We start from the raw sequence: 15463 nt of genomic DNA, 5'->3' as shown, positions 1-15463 counted from the left end.
GCAGTAGTGTCTGCAGTCAGGAGATCTCTCATATAGATTTAATCTGGCTGTTTTCCTCCCTGGAGAGTGGAGTTGAGGATAGAGAAGTTCAAGGTAGCGTGTGTTTGAGTTCTGTAAGCAGAATAGACATGGAAATTTGAAGCCTAAATCTCACATTCCAGCCTCCTTATAGAAATGGTGAGTAAAGAGGAAGTGGAGCCTTTAATACTGAACACGCTCCAATTTTTACATGCTGATATAGATCTTAAGAGTTTATTTAGAAACACTACATGTGTATATGTGCACAAACGCACATGCATGCTTATACATATGCATGTACATGTGTAATGTTTATAAACAGTGCGTTGTATATCTCTCTGTTTATAGATTCTATTGATGATTGCTTTATTCATCTTGTGGCAGACCCATTTAAATGAAAATATGTTACCCATTTCTTTGCTACTATAAATTCTGCGCTATGGGGAAGTAGTGAAGTGCACTAGCTATACATCCATGGAGAAATGCCCTGTTGAGAAGAAGAGTATTATACAGGGAACAATTGACAGCCCTTCACTTCGGTGGGTACATTTCTCTGTACAGCTGCATCACCGCTAATGATAAATGAGTAATGTTTGATAGCTGGCTCCGTTGCCTGACAGCTACAGTTTTGGCCAGAGGGCCACGACAGGCTTTAGACTTCTGTTCAAAATGAGTTAAACATATTAGGTATTGCGAAGCCACAGAAGCCTCGAGAATGAGTGCTGAAATGAGTTATCAAGGTATGCTCCTGGGTACGCAACTTGCAAAGCAGATGTCATTCTAATAATGTGTGATATAGAACATGTCTGGCCTAAACCCTGCTGGATGAAATATGAAGCCCCGTTGGTGATATTTAATACCATTTTATGAGGTGCCATCTTATAAAGACAATGCCCGCCTTATGTGGAATGCTTAAGGTATTTTGCCAAAGGCACTGGGAGGTATCTGAACTAAGCAGAATTTTTATTATTTTATAAGCCTTTACTTTGTAATATTTCTGTTTCTACATTATTGTGGTACTAGCTGCACTAACCCTTTGTCTAGTGAACTTCATGAGTGGTTTACTGATAGATTGACTGATGGCCATGGCTGTCTGTGGATGCAAAGGCCAGTTTCTACCTAAATATATTCTTAACAAAAAAGTAGAATAAAATAGAAAGCAGACTTCAAAAGGAAATAAAGCTTTACAGGAGGCATTCTTGGAAAAGAGGTCCTCGAAGCCATGAGATCCAAAGGTTTCAATGTTTTTTAAAGGAATGAGGCCTGGGAAGATTGTGAGTCTGTGTATTACAGCTGCAGCATTCGTTTCTTCTTGAATTCGTGTTGTAAACTTTGACTTCCTGTTGAGATTTCTGGATCTCTCTGCTGATATCCCAAGGACATGCACTGAGTTGCTTTATTTAAGGAAGATGACAAGTGTTTTCGCTCTCCCATTCTCTCTTATTTGCCTTTTTTCATTTAATGCTGATTCTGTGGAACAAAATTGCCTCCTCATTCAGTTCTGTTGGAAGGCGAAGGTAGAGTGCAGCTGGCCATCCTCAACAATTTAGGAGGCTCCTTCCTGGGGTGTAAGGACTGTGCTAACGTGGTGCTGAATCAAAGACCCCAGCGGGAGCAATACTTACATTTCAGTGACTGCCAAGTTGGTGCGAACAGGCTTGGTGCCGTGACATCCCATTGGCACAGCCTGAGGATCTGGTCCGGCACAGCAAGGGAAGAGCTTTTTCCTCTTCATCCTACATATTTTTGTATCTAGCCCGTCCTTCTAGTCAGCAGGGGTTGGATTTTATGAACCCCGCAGGACCAGGTCCCTGTGACTACTTCTGCCGATCTGCTTTTCTGAATAAACATCAGCTCTGAAGAAATTAATCAGCTTGGTCTGCTCATGACTGCCACGTACAATTCCCAGCTTGAACGATGACCCTGCACTAAAATATTTTGTTCTCACTCTTAATACTAAAGCTCTCCTTCTGTCTCCCCAGCCAAGTGATCTCTTAATGTGTGGTAACGCAGCCTGATACGAGGAGGTGTTAGGTTAATTTCCCTTTGATAAAAACCCTACTAACTTTTTTCGCCCTTGAAAAACTTGCTTTCCCTTCCAAATGCATCATCCTGTGAGCCCAAGGTTTGCAGATATTCAGATTCATCTTTCTTTATACCGTAAACATGCCAGATATATATAATCCATTTGGACACTGGCAAGTGATGACTATCAGAGGCAGAATGGGTACTGAGGGGCCCATAGTTACACAGCAGCATCAGCTTGGCAGCAGCTCATCCATCGTGCTAGATGATCTGTCCATCTCCCTGCCTATGGCTTGTATGACATAAAGTACAGATTAAAAGTCAGACCAAATACTCTGTGTGCGGCATTCTTGGCATCTCAGCCTGGCTTTGCTAGCCTCGGTTTTAAATGCACTCGCAGTACGACTGCTTGGTCGAGCCACTGCTTTTTGAAGGAAGCATGTCTTAGAGACTCCTGAAAGTCACTGCTCAGTGCACGACATGTCAGGTTGCATCTGCTGTGTCACGAAGCATCAGCATGTTGCGAAATATCGTAACGAGAGGTGACAAGATATGCTGTAAACAGTTTCGGTCGATGTTTGTGTTTAGCCCAACGCAAATTCCTTACGAGCGCAGAGCGAGTTTTGCTTCTGCTTCGTCACTCGGCATAACTTTGGTCTGTGTCATCCAGCTGAACATCTGGGGCACGGAGGTGGCTTGGCTTTCAAGCCAACGTTTGCCAAGCGCCCTGAGGAGCTGCCCTGTGCCGGCGTGCGCGGCTGCGGGTCCGTGCTGCAGCCGGCCCAGGGACTGCAGCGGCGAGGCACCGTGAGCCCCAGCTGCCACCCACCCCCGGCACCGGCGCCACGCGGGGAATTTCCCCCGAAAGCCCCAGCGCACGTGTGCTGGGATGCGGGGCTCCCCGCAGAGGGGCGCCGTGCCGGGGCCCCGTCCCCCTGCCACCGCGCTGGCGCTTTGCGGGGCTTTCCTCCCCTCTCCGAGAAAGCTCCTAAACTCGTCTGCAAATCCGCCATGTGAGCCGTACAGGTGGCTCGTGTTTATAGAGGTTTTCTACTTGGAGCTCATTTCCTTAAAATCCGTCCTTATGTTTGCTAAAATCCACGCAGTCGCCTTTCCAAGCTGCGGGAGGTTTTTAGCTCTGTTTTCTTCTCACCGTTTTTGCCTATATTGTTGTAGGAGTCGAATGGGGAAATGCACAGAACTGGGAGATTAAAGATGTAAATTTTATAAACAGAAATCAAAGGTCCTAAATCCTTAGCAAAGAAAAGCCAACATAAGTATGAACATTAAAAAACATACATAAATAGTACTTCAAGGCTGAATGTGTTAAATTATTCAACAGTTAAGTCATAAGTGTTCTTAAACTTAAGTATAAAAATGCCCTTGACAATATTTCATAGCTGTGCATTTCTTTAAAATATTTAGCATTCTCATTAAAGAGAATGACTTTATTTTATATATTAGTTACACTACTGCTTGTTAATATGAAGGAATTTAGTAGCAAAGAGCATTCTTATGTATATAAGCCAAAGACAATTTACATATAAAGTTGGACAACTATTCACTTTTTATTTATTCCTGGATCATCTGCATCCACGCATAGCCATAGAGCACTTAAACAAATTTGTTCCTTAATGTGTAGTATTAATATCTCCTGCCCCAAAATATCATTTGCTAATGCCATTGTGAAGACAGGTTCATTCAAAGCTACATGGAAGTTCTTGCCTTTGAAAGACTTAATGAACCTTACATTTTTGGTATACTGCACAGTGTAATGCCTATTACATATTCATTGCCAGAATGGAAGATTTCCTTTAACTCTGAGCTTCCTGGTCTAGTTCACTGTAAAACATTGTCAAAAGTCACAAGAGACTTTCAGTGAAAATTGTGACTCTTGATAGCAGAATGTAATAGGAAGGTTTAGAATAGAAGAACCAGTGGTATATAGGCCCAGGGGGAATAGTTCTGACAGACAAATGGATGGATAATACAGTTTTTTGACATAATGGGATGAAGAAGTTTATGCCAGAAAGAACTGAATTAAAGTTAATACTTTAAGGAAATTCTGAAGTTCTCAAGACCAATGGCATTACCTGTGTGTGTTTCCTTTTATTGCATCTATGCATAACTGATTTTTAAACAGAGTTGGTTCTGAATTGATTTTTAAGCTTATCAATAAATCTGCAATAAAAATTTAGCTACTTTCTTGGAAGTACCCCCAGTAACATCATTTTACAGGGTTTTTTGGGGGAGCAGGATTTTTGTTTTGTTTGATCTGTTTTTTAAAGCCCTGCATAATCAGTTTGCCTCATGACTCCCTTTTGTAAAAACAACAACAAAAGAGATGATATTATTCTGAGTTTTGTTTTGGAATAGTAGGAGATAGCATGAAGCTGTAATATTTTGTATGTATATGCTTCTTTTTTTCTCAGTGTTTTGTGAACTTCGGAAATTAGCAGATCTAAGATCCCCGAGCTCTGGTGAGACACAAATTGGCTGATGTAGAAACCATTGCAAGATCAAGGCCTTAGTTAATCACGGCCAGCTAAAAAAGGACTGCATACAGTTCTGCTTTTTATTTTTAGGTGATCGTAGGGCTGAGCTGGAAATCGGACACATTTTTACATGAGTGTGCATGCGTGCACGCATGTGTGCACCCGTGGGTTTGACCACAGGTCTCTGGAGAGGGGTAGTGCAATAACAGCCTCTACACCCCAAAGCCTCTGTTTGGGCTTGGTTTCGTTTCAGCTGGCAGCAACTAAGCCCAGGGCTAAAATGCAGAAAAAAGTATGATGGAGAAAGGCCCTAATAATGGCACAGATGAAAAATGTGTCAGTGCAGAACAATGAAGCGATGGTAAATCTGAGACGTAGGCACCAGTCACCACTTGTACCATGCTGTTGTCAGAAGTGTGCTGAGATATCTGAGCGAGCAGACTCAGAAAGGGAAGCTAATTATACCACATTATTCACTTCTGCTCATTAGGTGTAGTACAAAGGCCCCGCATTTTATGTATATATTAAAGTGCCGAGGAGTACAGGAATAGATAACTTAATGTTTCTTTTGTCTCACTGGTGGGTCGATTCAGACAGAACGCACTGTGCGGGTGATGTGTTAAAAAATCATATTTTCAAGGGCCTGCAACTTCCCGTCCCCCAGAATTACAGGTTTCCATTATGTCACCCCAAACAAGCAAAGGCAACTCCCTCCCCCTCGACACCCGAGGGAGCCCAGCTGGACCCAAATGCGTTCACCGATGATAGCTGTTGCCAGCCGTGATGCCGCCCGGGCTCTGCCCCGCAGGGCACGAGGGCGGCTGCCGGGGCTTCCCCGCCACCGGGGATTTACCCATGAGCTCGCCCCCGTGGAGAAGCCCGCGGGGGGCAGCCCGGGGACGGTCCCTCGCGGGCCCCGTGTGGACACCGTGCCCGGGGGCGCGTGGCTCTCTGTATCCTAGCCCTCTGTCGCGCTTGCACCCAGGAGCTCCCGAGGCAATTCGACAGCATCAGCCTGCAGCCCCTGTGCTGGCACTTGCCACTCATTCGTCCCCAGAGCTCATATAGCCACCCGCTCTCTTCTGGAGTGTCAATGAAATGTAGTCGGCTGTTTAATAAACTTTGGATGGTATGTATAATGCATTCCCTCTTAGACATTTTACCTGCCCCACCATCCTCGTATTGCTTGTGGATCTGTAAATGAGCCATTAGGAAAAGATGAACGGAAGGTAGCGGACTGGCTTATTGAAATTATTTATATATGAGAAATACATGACTTTCAAAATTCATGGCTCTTTAATGCACAATTCGCAGAGCACACGTTAAATCTAAGAGAAGAGGAACAGGTAACGTACTTCCACACGAGGGTGAATGAAATCAAGTATGGGCATAGAAATATATCCTTTTCCACAATGAAAATTGCCTCGCTGTTCTAATTATGAATATCACAAAAGCCAGTGCTTCAGTAAAATACCCTGCAGCTACACAAAAGGATAGACTGGAGAAGCACACATCTACCAATAAGTGGCACTGAGTTTCTACTCCATTTCTCACACAGGTTGGCATATCTCTCAGTGGTCCATCTGGTGGAATTGGATGGCATTTATCAGGAAATAATCCAATTGTGGCATGCCAAAACCTGAACATGAAAAGTACTTGTGCCTAATGTCAATCATTCACCCTCTGACAGTTCAATAAACATCCTTTCTGTGATGGTTTTCAGGAACACTGACACCCAAAATGCTGGAAACAATGCCAGAGATGGAAATGACAATGCTTCTGTGAAACATCAAAAGGGACCGACACAACCTGGCATGAATTTTGCCAAGTGTTGCTTAGCAATACAGTGTTTGTGGGCCGCTGGCATGTCAGGATTAGCTGCAAAGGGAGCGATATTCACACCTTTGCTGCAAATACATCATTCCCAAATAAAGAAGTAAAAGTAGGGAAGTACAGCATCAGCGGGAGCAGGGAATGCCACAGTCACAATATACAGTTTTAGGCTTCCAAAAAGCCATCTCTCCTCCCCAGTCATCTTCCTCAGGCTTGGAAAGAGAAACTGGAATGGGCAGAGCCTCTTTGCAGCGTGTGCGTCCCTTCCCAGCTCGCAGGGGACGCGGCCCCATCCGTCAGAGCGCTTGGCACCGCTTGCAGCGTTTCTCTGCAAGGCACTGGGGCCAGGCATGGTCCTGGAGGGCACAAGAGGGCTTCACATGTTGCTCACCATTGCCATTTTCCCCTGGGGCTGGGATTGGAAAGGGCCAAGTGCTGCTACCAGCAGCTCTTGCTGAGGGAGGCAGGAGGTACTAGCAGGCAGAATTTCACCCAAACTCAATTGGCCGCTGATGTTCAGATGGTGGTGACAATGGGAAGAAAGTCTAAAGCTGGAATCGGGACGTAAATAACCAATATCGCTTCTAATGAAGTGTGAAATAAGGACAATCATTTGAACAGAGTAGTTGTTGGTAACAGGAAGAAGATGATACGAGGAGCTCTTAAGAAAAAAAATGAGAGAGAAAACTTGCTTACTTGCTGAAAATCTCAAGTGAGCTTCTGTTCCCAAGTGCTGGCTGGAAAAGCTGGGGAACCGGGCAGAGCTCTGCCTTTGATTTAGCTTATGCCTCTGGGAAACAGCCCCCGTCCCACGAGTAATCATGAAGGGCTAAGGGAGCATGACCAAAAAATGGACATTGCCCAGCTCTTCATGGTTGGCATGAAAATGTACTGTTCTACAGTGCAAGTGCCACTTTGCCACCGACATGGAAACTAAACCGGGGGGAGTGAAATAACTTGCCTGAAACCACCGACAGACCTGGGAACTAAACTCAGGCCTCCTTAATGTGCCAAATGCTGAAGCAGAGGCTCACGAGGTCTAACCACATTACCTGTTATGTGCATGCCTGGTAAACGGGAGCGGGAGTCATGTATACCTATCAGATAAGGGTGTTTCGTCTGTCCCAAAATTCAGAGTTTTCAAATCCAGGAATTAGCTGGTGCCTGGAGCATATGAACTGGCTTTTTGTTTTATGTGGTGTCGCAAGGACGGACCCACAGGTCCACCTTCAAAAATGTCAGTCAAGCCCACCCAAACTGAGATGTTATAATTTGCTGCTGGTCGGGAGCTCGGAGAATTAGGGAGGCAAATGCACGGGAAGGTAATTCTGGGGGCAGCGCGGGTTAACCGCTGTCCCCTTTGGCTCAAGGCTGTCTGGTCCCTAGGCAGTGTGGTGGCAGCAAGCCTGGAAATATCATCAAGAAGGTTCTTTTAAACAGGCAGAGAGCTAAGAACAGAAATCCTGAGGTGTGTAGATTCTTATATATACTTATGACAGTTTTCCAGGGAAAAGTGCAAGCTAACTCCATCAGTGCCTTTGAGCCTTGACTTGTTAATTGGCATTACTTCTAATTCCCAGCTATATTTTAAGGTATGAACCTAAGGAATTTTAAAGTCATTATGTGGGTGAGGGACTGATAAAAATAAATCCTTCAGGTTTGAAAGTGGCAGAGAGGGAATAAAAGGTGTTAAGAAATCCAAGAGTTTTCAGCCAACTGGTTCAAAAAAGCATCCGGGTGGACTGCAGCTCCTGGAGAAAGGTCACTGATACTACTCTGGGTACCTCTTTTTATGAACTTTATGCATCACATAAAATAAATTTAAAGCAGTTTAATTTAACAGTCTAATTAGTCATGGATTTTTCGTCTTGTCTATTTAACTATACATGGAACAAAGAGAAAGACAGAGGGCCAAATTCAGAGCTGGCACAAATCAGCACAAAGTCAGGGAAGCTGTTTCTGCTCATGCCAGGGCTGAATATAGATGCTGCTGGCCAAATTCATCCTCGGGTATAACACCCCCAATGTCCAGATAGTTGCACCACAAATGAATTTGACTGCCAGGAATTAACTCTCTATAGACCACATCCTTCGATCTTGATGTTCAGAGCTTGAGACCGACTAGCTGAAATGTGGATAAAACACTTGGGAGAGATGGTTAAAAATTCCAGATAGGTCTGAACAAAACTCTTCTGTGTGTTTGCTTCACTAAGATTCATGCAAATGTTTCCCTTAGCTTCAGTCCACTCAATTTAAACAACCTTTCACTTTAAATTTCAGTGTTCGTATAATCTCACAATCTCAGGCAAACAGCAGTCACATGAATGCATCCTCCACTGGAAATAAGTGTCTTTCTACTACCTTTGATGTGGTTATACTGGTTATACCATTATACTAAACTGCACCTTGTTCTTCAGCTCAAATATGTAAACCCACAACATTAACCAGGTCTTGGTGCAAAGACATAAATTGATCCATAGTTATGAAGATGATCTCTCTGAGCAGATTTCTAGCTAATAAGATCTTAGGCCAGCTCAAACCTAGACCTCTAAGTCCATATTTAGAATATGGTATTTGGAAGTGTCATGATCCTTCTGCCAGCTTTCATTAAATAAATGAGTTATTTCTTTAAGGTTTCAAATTTTGTAGATTCCAGCAGAAATATAACTTCTGTCTGTTGAGGCACAGGTCTCATTTTCTTTGTTATGTACTTTTGCAAGAGCATGTACCAGGGGCAGGTGGCCACCCCAAAAACCTCTCTGCAGCCCTCACAGCCTTTCTCACACACCAGCAGGCAGAAGAGGATGGTTGGGTGGGACTGGGGCAGCTCAGCGATGTGTCACACAAATCCCCGGGTGACACAACAGACTGTTTCAAACGACTCTTTTCAAAGTCTCTGCAAGTTACAGTTTCCCCGGCCAAAAATAACTACAACAGTCAACAGAAACACAATAAAGAAATTCAAATACATCTTGAACCACCTAATAATTAACCATGTTCAATTAATCTCTGGGGTGCTCTGTACCGCTGTGTGGTCTCCCTGGAGGCACCGACAGCACCACAGCGGTGACTTAATTAGTTCTGGTTGCGTCTTGTCCACAGACTCAGCTGCCTCACCTCACTCCTGTTCTGGCCTGGCTTTCTTAGCAAAAACAGGCAGTTCTGAGGCCTTTATCTCTCTTCCTCCTGGAACATGATGAAAGCGCTTAATCCTTCCCTGTAATGTGTTTCCATATAGGGGCAGCAGCACCATGCCACTGCATCCACGAGGCCGTGCAAACGCGAGCCTCATTGGAGCGACACCCTACGCCCCTGTGCTGAGGTGCAGCTGTGTCCACGTCTGCCAGCCCGGACCGAGCGGAGCTGTTGTTTGTCTGTTTTTTTATGTGGCTGCAAATCCCTGGTGACTGTAAGTCCCCAGCAAGCTGATGCAACAGCTGTCCTCCCTCCTCCCTCCAAGTTATCATCACTTACGAATATGGGAATGATATTTGACTCACAGTGGAGGGTGAGCCCGAAAGAAGAGGCTCTTCTGTCTGAGCAAACGAACATTCAACTTTTGTGAGTGCTCCTGTCACATGAAGGCCAGGGCTCCATTTTGGCCATACAGCTGCAAAAGAATGAGCTAACTCTCCCTTTGGGGACACCTGTAGGCAATTCACAGCTGTGCTTCGTGTCAGGTCTAGCAGACTGTTGCTTCTCAAGCTTTGTGTCCCTGGTCCTCAGACCTGTTTGCAAGTCTTTCTCTTACATGAAATTTACATTTCATTGAGCTATTCTCAGCAACACAGACTCTTCTCAAAGTTTCTTGAAGCCTCTGATTATACTTTTCTCCTCCTTTTCTGCAGATTCAAACAGCACCTGTGTAGACCTTGGACCTCTACACTGTCAAAAACTTGTATTTTCCTGCGAAATGCTGCAGGTGCTAAACACAATCCACGTAGTGTTTCAGGAAGAGAGTCCCCCAAGGAAAGTGCTGAATGGGTGTGAAAGGGTTTGTGAGGGCACCTGTTTGTACGGGCACTGTGCTCACACAGCCGGCACAGGAAAATATTCAGCATTAGCCCTACTTCCAAAAGTACTTCTCTCTGTAGGTAATAGGAAATGTTCTCTTTTTACACCTGTACATAAACGCACATATGTAAGCATGGGAATGTGTTGCTCCTCCTTCTCGCACACACGCAGACTGACAGAAGGACTCGTGGTTCTTCTGTGTGGTCTCTCAATCCCAGAGCAACAAATCTGCTGGGCACCTCTGTGGTCCAGAGCCTGGGACTCGTTGGCCACTTCTATTCCTTCAGACCTACCCTCTGCCAAGAGCTTCCCTATGTCCTGAAGCTGCTCAAATGCCTCCGTGAGGTTTGCCCTTCTGATGAGTGTCCTCCTTTGAGACATGACATGCTTTTAAACTATCAATAGGCATTTCCCCCTGCCCCATTATCATCACTATGCCTATTTGCCCATACCTTTATTTCTTGTACTCTCTATAATATAATAAGTCCATAGCTGCCATCTTTTAAGATTTAACTTTTTAATTTCCATATTGCTTTTGGCTTTTCTTTCCATAATAATGCTACTGGTGTTGGCTCCACACTGACTTCTGTACCTTTGTTCAGCTTGCAGGCAGGAATGCCCTCTTCCTTTCTGGGCTGAGTCCATTCAGATGCTGCCATGCTGGTTATCGCTACCGGAAAGAGTCCCCCGTGCCAACTGTGCTGTTGCCACTTTGCTTTCCACTTTCGGCATGATGCAGTAGTAAAGGCCAAGCGATGCGCTCCACTGATGCACATTCCCCCACCTAGGTTACTTACCATGTTATGCAGTTTTAGATGCTATTTTCTGTGATCTCCAGTCTTCACTTCTTTGTGCCTTCCTGTCTTGGGACTTTTTTCTTGTAGTAGTTTGGATTCCTTAGAGTTTCTTACAGTGTCACTTTCTAGGAGCTTTATTCTGGACAGGATTAATTCCTTTGAGTGGCAAATTTTAATTGTTTTATCAAGGGTTTTTTTCTGAGTTTTCCAACCTCCTTCCCTAGTGTTTTGTCCCAAATCCCAGCCATAATATGTTCTCTCTAATGAGGGACTCAGCTAACATCAGAAAATTATAAGACTAGCACTTCAACCTTGTATTATTCACAGGCTCTTTTACGGTTTCATCTTGATTTTGTACCAAAGCTTTTTCTACTGAAAAATAAAAAGTTTGTATGTTCCATCCTTACCTGGAGGACCACAGTTCTCTCATTGTTTTACTACAGTTTCATAGTTAGCCTCCTCTACCAGAGTTTATCAAAATATACCAAAGGGTGTGGGTTCTCAGAATCAGAAATAGGGCCAGCTTCTGACTTTTTTATTTCTCACTAGAGGTCCAAACTGAATACTGTTTAAGCCTTTCCCAGTTGCCCTCCATATTTCTAAAGGGCTTCACCTTTGGTTCTGTAGCATTAAGGAAAAATATAGCAATCGATTGTCTAGGTCTTACAGAAGCGTCTCAAAGATACAATACCCAACCTGATACAAGCCGTATGTTTTAGCCTGCATGAAATAGTTACAGGGATCTTAATTCACTCCTAGGGAATAAATGGAGATATCACAAAGGCACCTTTCTAGCTGATTTCTTTTCTGCACTAGAGACCAAGGGATGGAGAGCACTCCTTCATCTTGAAGGCTGATGTTTCTAGGTCACAACTGAGCCACTTCAGTAGGGCAGAGCAGGACAGTTTGCATGAGGGTTAATGTCATACCTTCTCCCCAGGTTACCAGAATCTGCTTTATCAGGGATGCTCTTTCTCTTTCTTTCTTAAGTACTAAATTTCCTGTTATTTTTTTAATGCCCATTGACAATAACATCTTATTTCTCAGCCAGACATTTAAGTGTTATGCTATGTGAAATACAGTGATAAACTATGTGCCTAGGACCAGTCCTCAGTGACCTCAAGTAGAATCTAGATATCTCCTTTCATGTTAAGGATTTACCCCAGCCAGCAAGCTAGATCTGGGTATTTAAAGTCCTTGAGGATATGGGCAATTGAGCAGAAGGAGAGTTATGTCCAGGTCCTGAATTTTCTTTCAAGAAACTCATGTTCAAGGTATAATTGAGAACTAATGTCTGTATATGGAGAGGATTGAGTCTGTTTGAGCTTGGGTTGTTCTGCATGTTCTCCACCTTTCAAGTGGGCTTTATCAGCTCCAAAGGCTCATAAACCCTGAGTTGTTTCTAATCAGGCAGCATATGAGATTAATTGTAAGGGTTTCTCTCTACCCACCCACAGAGATAAATGCAGAGAAGCCAATTTGGTAATTACCCTGAGTCCTGGTGCACTTCTGAATTGTTCCAGGGCCAGAATAAACTAGGTCTAGGGAATATTTACTAACACATGCATCGAACATTTACTGTCTCTCCAGCTGCTAAAGAAATCCAGTTTTCTTTAAGACAGTAGAGACAAGGAAAGGAGAATGAGAAAGGGAACTGGTGAAAAATTGCACTGCGAAGAAAATAAGAAGTTTGTCACAGGTGAAGCTGATGCTGTAATGATGCTGTAAATAACAGGGAAAACTCTTCTGTTGGCTTTGCTTGAAGTCCCTGTTTCTTTTAAATACCTCAGAAACTCACTGTTGCTGTGTTTTCCTGTGGCTCCATTGCATCAGCCAGAAAGAACTGGGCAACTATTTTGGTCTTCTTCCTTTGACTGGATGTGCCTGAAATGTGCTAGTGTGAAGGTGGCACAGCTGAAGAAGCCATCTCCCAAAGGTGAGGAGAAAGGGGCGTATTCTCATTTGTTTTCTGTAACCTGCAACAGTCCTAGGTTAGCTGTGACATGTGCTGCTTCGTCGTCAAAGAAGCTGCAGTGTAAATATATAAAGAAAGGATGGCGGGGGGAGGAGAGATTCAATTTTAAGTCAGTTTATATTTTACTGGCTTTAGGTAGGGATAGAGTGAAAAGCAACATTGGCACCTGTTAGTGGCCATTAAAAACTACCATGTACTGCTAATCTGCGATCATAAAAAGGCCATCTGCTAATGCTCAAAGGTCATTAAGTTACCAGCCGTGTTTACTCTTCCCCTATTGGCTGGGCCAAGCATTTCTGAGAAAAGAGGGCTTAAATGGTTATTATGGTGGCGCCTGCTAACACCACTATATAGTTAAGGGTCTGTCAGTATTTTCATTAGAAACCCCTACTTTCAGGGCTTTTTTAACTTGGCTATTAAAGCACACACATGCGTGCATCTCGCTGGCTGCTCCTGGCTACAATATAGCCTGGCAGATTTCAGGAGCAGAGGGAATTCTTGCAGGCACATTTTTATTTTTGTTTTAAGAAATCAATCTGGCTTCTGTTTAAACTTGGGGAATTGAAAAGTTCAGAAAGTTTTTGATCTGAGGTGCTTTGGCAGAGCTTCTTCAACTTGGCTGCAGTTGCACTTGGGGAAGAGAAATTTTATCCTGGATTGGTTTATGGTGAAACTGTTTGCTGCTTTTATGTTTTCATGGCAAAAAACAAAGCAAAAAAAAAAAAAAAGAAAAAAGTGAAGATCCTTCTGCATGCAGCACTAAGGGTTACTTCTGTCCTAGTAAACAGCACAGGAGAGGGCATGGGCTGAAGCCTGTGCTCACCCCGGCTGCAGAGCTCTTCGTGCCCCCCTGCCCTGGTTTTGAACGGTAGCAGCCAGCAGGGCCCCAAGAGCGTGCAGGAGGGGCCAGGAGGTGGCAGGGGCCGGGGATGCTTCCCGTTAGGCAGTCAGGATGCAGCCTCCCAGCTTGGAGGGGAGGAGAGCTCGGGCAGATGGAGGAACTGTGCCATGTCCCTCTGTCTCAGGGCCGGCAAACAGTGCCTGGCCAGCTTTCTTCAGAAGCGTAGGCGTAGCCAGATGTGCGTTTTGCAGACAAGGAGGGTCCCTGAAAATGGTCACAGATATCAGCGAGGGATACGGCTAGCTACCTTTTCCAGGGACCGGTCTGAATTGGGCAGTGGCCCAGCTGCGTGGGGCGATGGCGGAGTCCTCAAGGCAGAACGCGAGCCTGGGCAAAGCCGGAGGCATCTACAAAGGCTCCTTCCCTTTCCACTCATGAATCCACCTGTCCCTGTCAGAGCAGTCCTTACGTTGGGTCAGGGTGTGTGGTCTTTACAGCGGACACGCTTCTTGTCCTGTAGATCTATTCCCCTTCTGTTCATGCTGCCAGAGGTTACATTAATGCTTGTCTGCTTCCCATTTGCACTGCAGCGCCTCGATGAGGAGTCGTCTCCAAGCCCTCTTGGAGGCTTCTCCTTCAGATGTTTCTTTCAGAGCCTCTTCGTTTACCTTTTTCACCCAATAAGAACTAGCAGTAAGCATTTTAATATTAAATGAAATAAATTATTAGTAAATGAAACAATAAAATTATTTAATAGTAAATAAATTGAACTGCCAAGATTTTCACATCCCGCCACTGAGTCACATGGAAGCTGGGTTTACCCTTCCATACACTGCCTTGCATTTAAAACTTAGATTGCTTTCCCTTCGGGGTAAGGATGGCATCATTCTTTTTGGCCCATTAAATATCCAGCATTTCAAGGCAAGCTGGGAAATCAGAAAATAATGTTTAAAAAAAAAAAAAAAACCTTCAACTAAATTTTTTGAAAGTGAATCAATCAATTTCTGATATGCCTTAACAGACTTCCAGGGCTGTACTGGGCTTTGCTGTTTGCCTTACATGAAGTCAGCATTATGGCCTACACATATGAATTTAAATAGGTTGAATGTCTCCCTGTGTTGAGTGTGACTTTGACAATAATTCCTTGTTTTGTTTGGACCAGCATGAATTTGGGTCCCCACAATAGAATCCTGCAATTCCTTAGCTTTTTGACTGGCTCTTACACCAGTGTAAATATACATAAAGAAAACCTTATGTGCAAAAAAAAATACAACCACCCCAAAACTCTGCCTAAAAGAAACAACAGACATCTGACTTCAAAATGCAGATGCTACTGTAGAAGTTCATCCTGCTGTGCCCACATAATGATGGTGTCCCCAAGCAGTAAGCATTTTATATACTATGTTTCCCCAGTATCTAGATGTACCATAATATCTACCTGTGCACAACAGGTGGGTTAAGGAGG

The sequence above is a fragment of the Apteryx rowi genome, unplaced genomic scaffold (assembly GCF_003343035.1).
Source record: "Apteryx rowi isolate R43461 unplaced genomic scaffold, aptRow1 scaffold_21, whole genome shotgun sequence".
Taxonomy (NCBI): domain Eukaryota; kingdom Metazoa; phylum Chordata; class Aves; order Apterygiformes; family Apterygidae; genus Apteryx; species Apteryx rowi.
This window is presented reverse-complemented; position numbering follows the sequence as displayed.